At 38.7% G+C, this 6,869-nt stretch overlaps 1 pseudogene; it reads left to right on the top strand.

Moving 5' to 3' along the window:
* The first annotated feature begins 4,931 nt into the window (after window positions 1-4,931).
* On the top strand, window positions 4,932-5,030 carry LOC144616468 (U6 spliceosomal RNA; annotated as a pseudogene).
* Window positions 5,031-6,869: the final 1,839 nt, after the last annotated feature.

The raw sequence follows: 6,869 nt of genomic DNA, 5'->3' as shown, positions 1-6,869 counted from the left end.
CAAGTCTGTCATTTAGAATAGAAGGAGAGATAAAGGTCTTCCCAAACAACCAAAAACTGAAGGAATTCGTCACCACTAAACCATCCCTACAACAGATCCTAAGGGGGATCCTGTGAGACAAAGTACCAGAGACGTCGCTACAAGCATAAAACATACAGACATCACAATGACTCTAAGCCCATATCTTTCTATAATAACACTGAATGTAAATGCACTAAATGCGCCAACCAAAAGACATAGGGTATCAGAATGGATAAAAACACAAGACTCATCTATTTGCTGTCTACAAGAGACTCATTTTAGACCTGATGACACATTCAGATTGAGAGTGAGGGGATGGAGAACTATTTATCATGCTACTGGAAGCCAAAAGAAAGCTGGAGTAGCCATACTTATATCAGACAAACTAGACTTAAATTAAAGGCTGTAACAAGAGATGAAGAAGGGCATTATATAATAATTACAGGGTCTATCCATCAGGAAGAGCTAACAATTATAAATGTCTATGCGCCGAATAAGGGAGCCCCCAAATATATAAAACAATTAATCACAAACATAAGCAACCTTATTGATAAGAATGTGGTAATTGCAGGTGACTTTAACACTCCACTTACAGAAATGGATAGATCATCTAGACACATGGTCAGTAAAGAAACAAGGGTCCTGAATGATACATTGGATCACATGGACTTGACAGATATATTTAGAACTCTGCATCCTAAAGCAACAGAATATACTTTCTTCTCGAGTGCACTTGGAACATTCTCCAAGATAGATCACATACTGGGTCACAAAACAGCCCTTTATAAGTATACAAGAATTGAAATCATACCATGCATACTTTCAGACCACAATGCTATGAAGCTTGAAATCAACCACAGCAAAAACTCTGGAAAACCTCCAAAAGCATGGAGGTTAAAGAACACCCTACTAAAGAATGAATGGGTCAACCAGGCAATTAGAGAAGAAGTTCAAAAATATATGGAAACAAACGAAAATGAAACTACAACAATCCAAACGCTTTGGGATGCAGCGAAGGCAGTCCTGAGAGGAAAAGACATTGCAATCCAGTCCTATCTCAAGAAACAAGAAAAATCCCAAATACAAAATCCAACAGCACACCTAAAGGAAATAGAAGCAGAACAGCAAACCAGCCAAAACCCAGCAGCAGAAGAGAAATAATAAAGATCAGAGCAGAAATAAACAATATAGAATCTAAAAAAAAACTGTAGAGCAGATCAATGAAACCAAGAGTTGGTTTTTTGAAAAAAATAGACAAAATTGATAAACCTCTAACCAGGCTTCTCAAAAAGAAAATGGAGATGACCCAAATAGACAAAATCATGAATAAAAATGGAATGATTACAACCAATCCCTCAGAGATACAAGCAATTATCAGGGAATACTATGAAAAATTATATGCCAACAAACTGGACAACCTGGAAGAAATGGACAAATTCCTAAACACCCACACACTTCCAAAACTCAATCAGGAGGAAATAGAAAGTTGGAACAGACCCATAACCAGCAAAGAAATTGAATCACTCATCAAAAATCTCCCAACAAATAAGAGTCCAGGACCAGATGGCTTCCCAGGGGAGATCTACCAGATGTTTAAAGCAGAGATAATACCTATCCTTCTCAAACTATTCCAAGAAATAGAAAGGGAAGGAAAACTTCCAGACTCATTCTATGAAGCCAGTATTACTTTGATTCCCAAACCAGACAGAGACCCAGTAAAAAAAGAGAACTACAGGCCAATATCCCTGATGAATATGAATGCAAAAATTCTCAATAAGATACTAGGAAATCAAATTCAACAGCTTATAAAAAGAATTATTCACCATGATCAAGTGGGATTCATTCCTGGGATGCAGGGCTGGTTCAACATTCGCAAATCAATCAACGTGATACATCACATTAATAAAAGAAAAGATTAGAACCATATGATCCTATCAATCGATGCAGAAAAGGCATTTGAAAAATTCAGCACCCTTTCTTAATAAAAACCCTTCAGAAAGTCGGGATAGAAGGAACATACTTAAAGATCATAAAAGCCATTTATGAAAAGCCCACAGCTAACATCATCCTCAATGGGGAAAAACTGAGAGCTTTTTCCCTGAGATCAGGAACACGACAGGGATGTCCACTCTCACCGCTGTTGTATAACATACTGTTGGAAGTGCTAGCATCAGCAATCAGACAACAAAAGGAAATCAAAGGCATCAAAATTGGCAAAGATGCAGTCAGGCTTTCACTTTTTGCAGATGACATGATACTATACATGGAAAATCCGACAGACTCCACCAAAAGTCTGCTAGAAGTGATACATGAATTCAGCAAAGTGGCAGGATACAAAATCAATGTACAGAAATCAGTTGCATTCTTATACACTAATACTGAAGCGACAGAAAGACAAATAAAGAAACTGATCCCACTCACAATTGCACCAAGAAGCATAAAATACCTAGGAATAAACCTAACCAAAGATGTAAAAGACCTGTATGCTGAAAACTATAGAAAGCTTATGAAGGAAATTGAAAAAGATACAAAGAAATGGAAAAACATTCTGTGCTCATGGATTGGAAGAATAAATATTGTCAAAATGTCAATACTACCCAAAGCTATCTACACATTCAATGTAATCCCAATTAAAATTGCACCAGCATTCTTCTTGAAACTAGAACAAGCAATCCTAAAATTCATATGGAACCACAAAAGGCCCGGAATAACCAAAGTAATTTTGAAGAGGAAGACCACAGCAGGAGGCATCACAATCCTGGACTTTAGCCTCGACAACAAAGCTGTAATCATCAAGACAGCATGGTATTGGCACAAAAACAGACACAAAAACCAATGGAATAGAATAGAAACCCCAGAACTAGACCCACAAACGTATGGCCAACTAATCTTTGGCAAAGCAGGAAAGAACATCCAATGGAAAAAAGACAGTCTCTTTAACAAATGGTGCTGGGAGAACTGGACAGCAACATGCAGAAGGTTGAAACTAGACCACTTTCTCACACCATTCACAAAAATAAACTCAAAATGGATAAAGGACCTGAATGTAAGACAGGAAACCATCAAAACGCTAGAGAAGAAAGGAGGAAAAGACCTCTCTGACCTCAGCCTTAGCAATCTATTACTTGACACATCCCAAAGGCAAGGGAAATAAAAGAAAAAATGAAGTACTGACCTTATCAAGATAAAAAGCTTCTGCACAGCAAAGGAAACAACCAACAAAACTAAAAGGCAACCAACAGAAGGGGAAAAGATATTTGCAAATGACATCTCGGACAAAGAGCTAGTATCCAAAATCTATAAAGAGCTCACCAAACTCCACACCCAAAACACAAATACCCCAGTGAAGAAATGCGCAGAAAACATGAATAGACACTTCTCTAAAGAAGACATCCGGATGGCCAACAGGCACATGAAAAGATGGTCAACGTCGGTCCTCATCAGGGAAATACAAATCAAAACCACACTCAGATATCACCTCACGTCAGTCAGAGTGGCCAAAATGAACAAATCAGGAGACTATAGATGCTGGAGAGGATGTGGAGAAACGGGAACCCTCTTGCACTGTTGGTGGGAATGCAAATTGGTGCAGCCACTCTGGAAAACAGTGTGGAGGTTCCTCAAAAAATTAAAAATAGACCTACCCTATGACCCAGCAATAGCACTGCTAGGAATTTACCCAAGGGATACAGGAGTACTGATGCATAGGGGCACTTGTACCCCAATGTTTATAGCAGCACTCTCAACAATAGCCAAGTAATGGAAAGAGCCTAAATGTCCATCAACTGATGAATGGATAAAGAAATTGTGGTTTATATACACTATGGAGTACTACGTGGCAATGAGAAAGAATGAATTATGGCCCTTTGTAGCAACGTGGATGGAACTGGAGAGAGTGATGCCAAGTGAAATAAGCCTTACATAGAAAGATAGGTACCATATGGTTTCACTCTTATGTGGATCCTGAGAAACTTAGCAGAAACCCATGGGGGGGGGAAGAAAAAAAAAAGAGGTTAGATTGGGAGAGAGCCAAAGCATAAGAGACTCTTAAAAACTGAAAACAAACTGAGGGTTGATGGGGGGTGGGAAGGAGGGGAGGGTGGGTGATGGGTATTGAGGAGGGCACTTGTTGGCATGAGCACTGGGTGTTGTATGGAAACCAATTTGACAATAAACTTCATATATTGAAAAAAAAGAATGGATAAAAAAAAAGAAGAAGAATGAAATTTTCCATTTGGATGAACATGGTTGGTGCTAGAGTATATTATGCTACATGAAATACGTCAGTCAGAGAAATATGAATCCATATGATTTAACTCAATGGAGGAATTTAAGAAACAAAACAGATGAATATATAGGAAGGAAAAAAGTAGAGGGAGGCAAACCATAAGTGACCCTTAACATTAGAGAACAAGCCGAGGGTTGATGGAGGAAGGTGGGTGGGGGATGGGCTAAATGGGTGATGGGTATCAAGGAGGGCACTTCTTATGATGAGCACTGGGTGTTATATGGAAGCAGTGGCTCCTGAAAGCAAAATTACACTATCTGTAACTAACTAGAATTTAAATAAAAATTTGAAACAAATTCCCCAAACTGCCAAGTCCACCCCAACAAAGTAATACAAGCTAAAGGCATCCAAATTCCTGACTCTCACTATATTATACAGCTCTAGGAAGGAAATCAGTATGATAGTGGCTAAAGGAATAGACCCATACACCAAAGAAACAGAATGAACAGCCCGCAAATAAACCCACCCATAGACAGACAACTAACATTTGACACAGGTGTCAAGACTATTCATGGGGAAACATAGTCTCTTTTAAAAATGGTCATGAGAAACCTGGGCAACTACATGCAGAGAAATGACATTGGAGGCCCTATGTCGCACCACTCACAAAAACTCATTTGAGTGCTCACTTAGGCAGCAAACTATTAAAATTAGAACAATACAAAGAAGATTAGCATGGCCCCTGAGCAAGGATAACATGCAAAAGGTATCTGAAATGTGTTAAGATGTAAGCATAAGACCTGAAACTTTAAGACTAAAAGATGATATAAAGAAAACCACCCAACATTGGATACGTTGATAGTTACCAAATGAGGGTGTTCTTTCATTATCCTAACTACAAACACAGCCCACCATTTGTGACCCAAATTTCAATCCAGAGCCTGAATATGATACCAAAAGCATTTAGCAACCACAACAACAAAATTAATAAGTGGGACTACATCATACTAAAAAGATTCTGTTCAGAAAAAAAAAAAAAAAACAATGAACAAAATAAAAAGTCAATCAATAGAATGGGAGAAAATATTTACAAATGTTCTACCTGATAACGTGTTACTATCCAAAACTCATCCAAATCAGTAACATAAATAAAAGGCAATTCCATCTTTAAAAAGGGAAGAGGAGGGGCGCCTGGGTGGCGCAGTCGGTTAAGCGTCCGACTTCAGCTCAGGTCACGATCTCATGGTCCGTGAGTTTGAGCCCCGCGTCGGGCTCTGGGCTGATGGCTCAGAGCCTGGAGCCTGCTTCCAATTCTGTGTCTCCCTCTCTCTCTGCCCCTCCCCCGTTCATGCTCTGTCTCTCTCTGTCTCAAAAATAAATAAACGTTAAAAAAAATATAAAAACGGAAGAGGAACTCAATGGACATTTTTCCAAAGAAGACCTACAAATGGCATATAGACATAAAAGGTACTCTACATAACTAGTCATCAGGAAAGTGCAAAACAAACCACAATCAGATACCACCTCTTACCTCTTAAAATGGCTAGTATCAAAAAGAAAGAAAATGCCAAAGTTGATGAGGGAACCCATGTGCACTGTTGGTGGGGATGTAACTTGATACACCCTATATGAAAAGCAATATGAAGGTCCTGAAAAAATTACACACAGGACAACTGTGGTATCCACCAACGAACTTCTAGCTACATATCCAAAGGAAATGAAATCAGGGTATCAGAGAGTTGCAGGCACCCCCATATTCATTGCAGCATTATTCACAGAGCCAAATACGAAAACAACCTAAGTGTCCAAACAGAAAACTGGATAAAGAAGATGTGGCATACATTGCAAAAAGGGTTAGAATCCAACATAACTTATGAAACTCAATACCCAAAAAACAAATAATCAAGTGAAGAAATGGGCAGAAGCCATGAATACACACTTTTCCAAAGAACATCCAGATGGCTAACAGACAAGTAGAAAGTTCCTCAACATCACTCATCATCAGAGAAATACAAATCAAAACCACAATGAGATACCAACTCACACCTGTCAGAATGGATAAAATTAACAACTGAGGAAACCACAGACGTTGGTGAGGATGAAGAGAAAGGGGATCCCTTTTGTACTCTTGTTGGGAATGCAAACTGATGCAGTCACTCTGGAAAACAGTATGGAGGGTCCTCAAACAATTAAAACCAGAACTACACTTCGACCAGCATTTGTACTACTAGGTTTTTATCCAAAATATACAAAAACTCTGAAATTAAGGAGCACGTGCACCCCAATGTTTACAGCAGTGCTATCAACAATAGCCAAAGTATGGAAAGAGCCCAATGTCCATTGACTGATGAACGGATAAAGAAGAAACGGTGTATATATACAATGGAATACTACTCAGCAATGGAAAAGAATGAAATCTTGCCATTTGCAATCACATCACTGGAACCAGAGTGTGTTGAGCAAAGTGAAATAAGTCAGTCAGAGAAAGACAAATATCATATGATTTCACTCATATGTGGAACTTAAGATACACAGAGATGAACACAGGGGAAGGGAAGGAAAAATAAGATAAAGACAGAGAGGGAGGCAAAACATAAGAGATTCTTAAATACAGAGAACA

The sequence above is a fragment of the Panthera onca genome, chromosome B2 (assembly GCF_046562875.1).
Source record: "Panthera onca isolate mPanOnc1 chromosome B2, mPanOnc1 haplotype 2, whole genome shotgun sequence".
In the NCBI taxonomy this organism is placed as follows: Eukaryota; Metazoa; Chordata; class Mammalia; order Carnivora; family Felidae; genus Panthera; species Panthera onca.
This window is presented reverse-complemented; position numbering and strand designations above follow the sequence as displayed.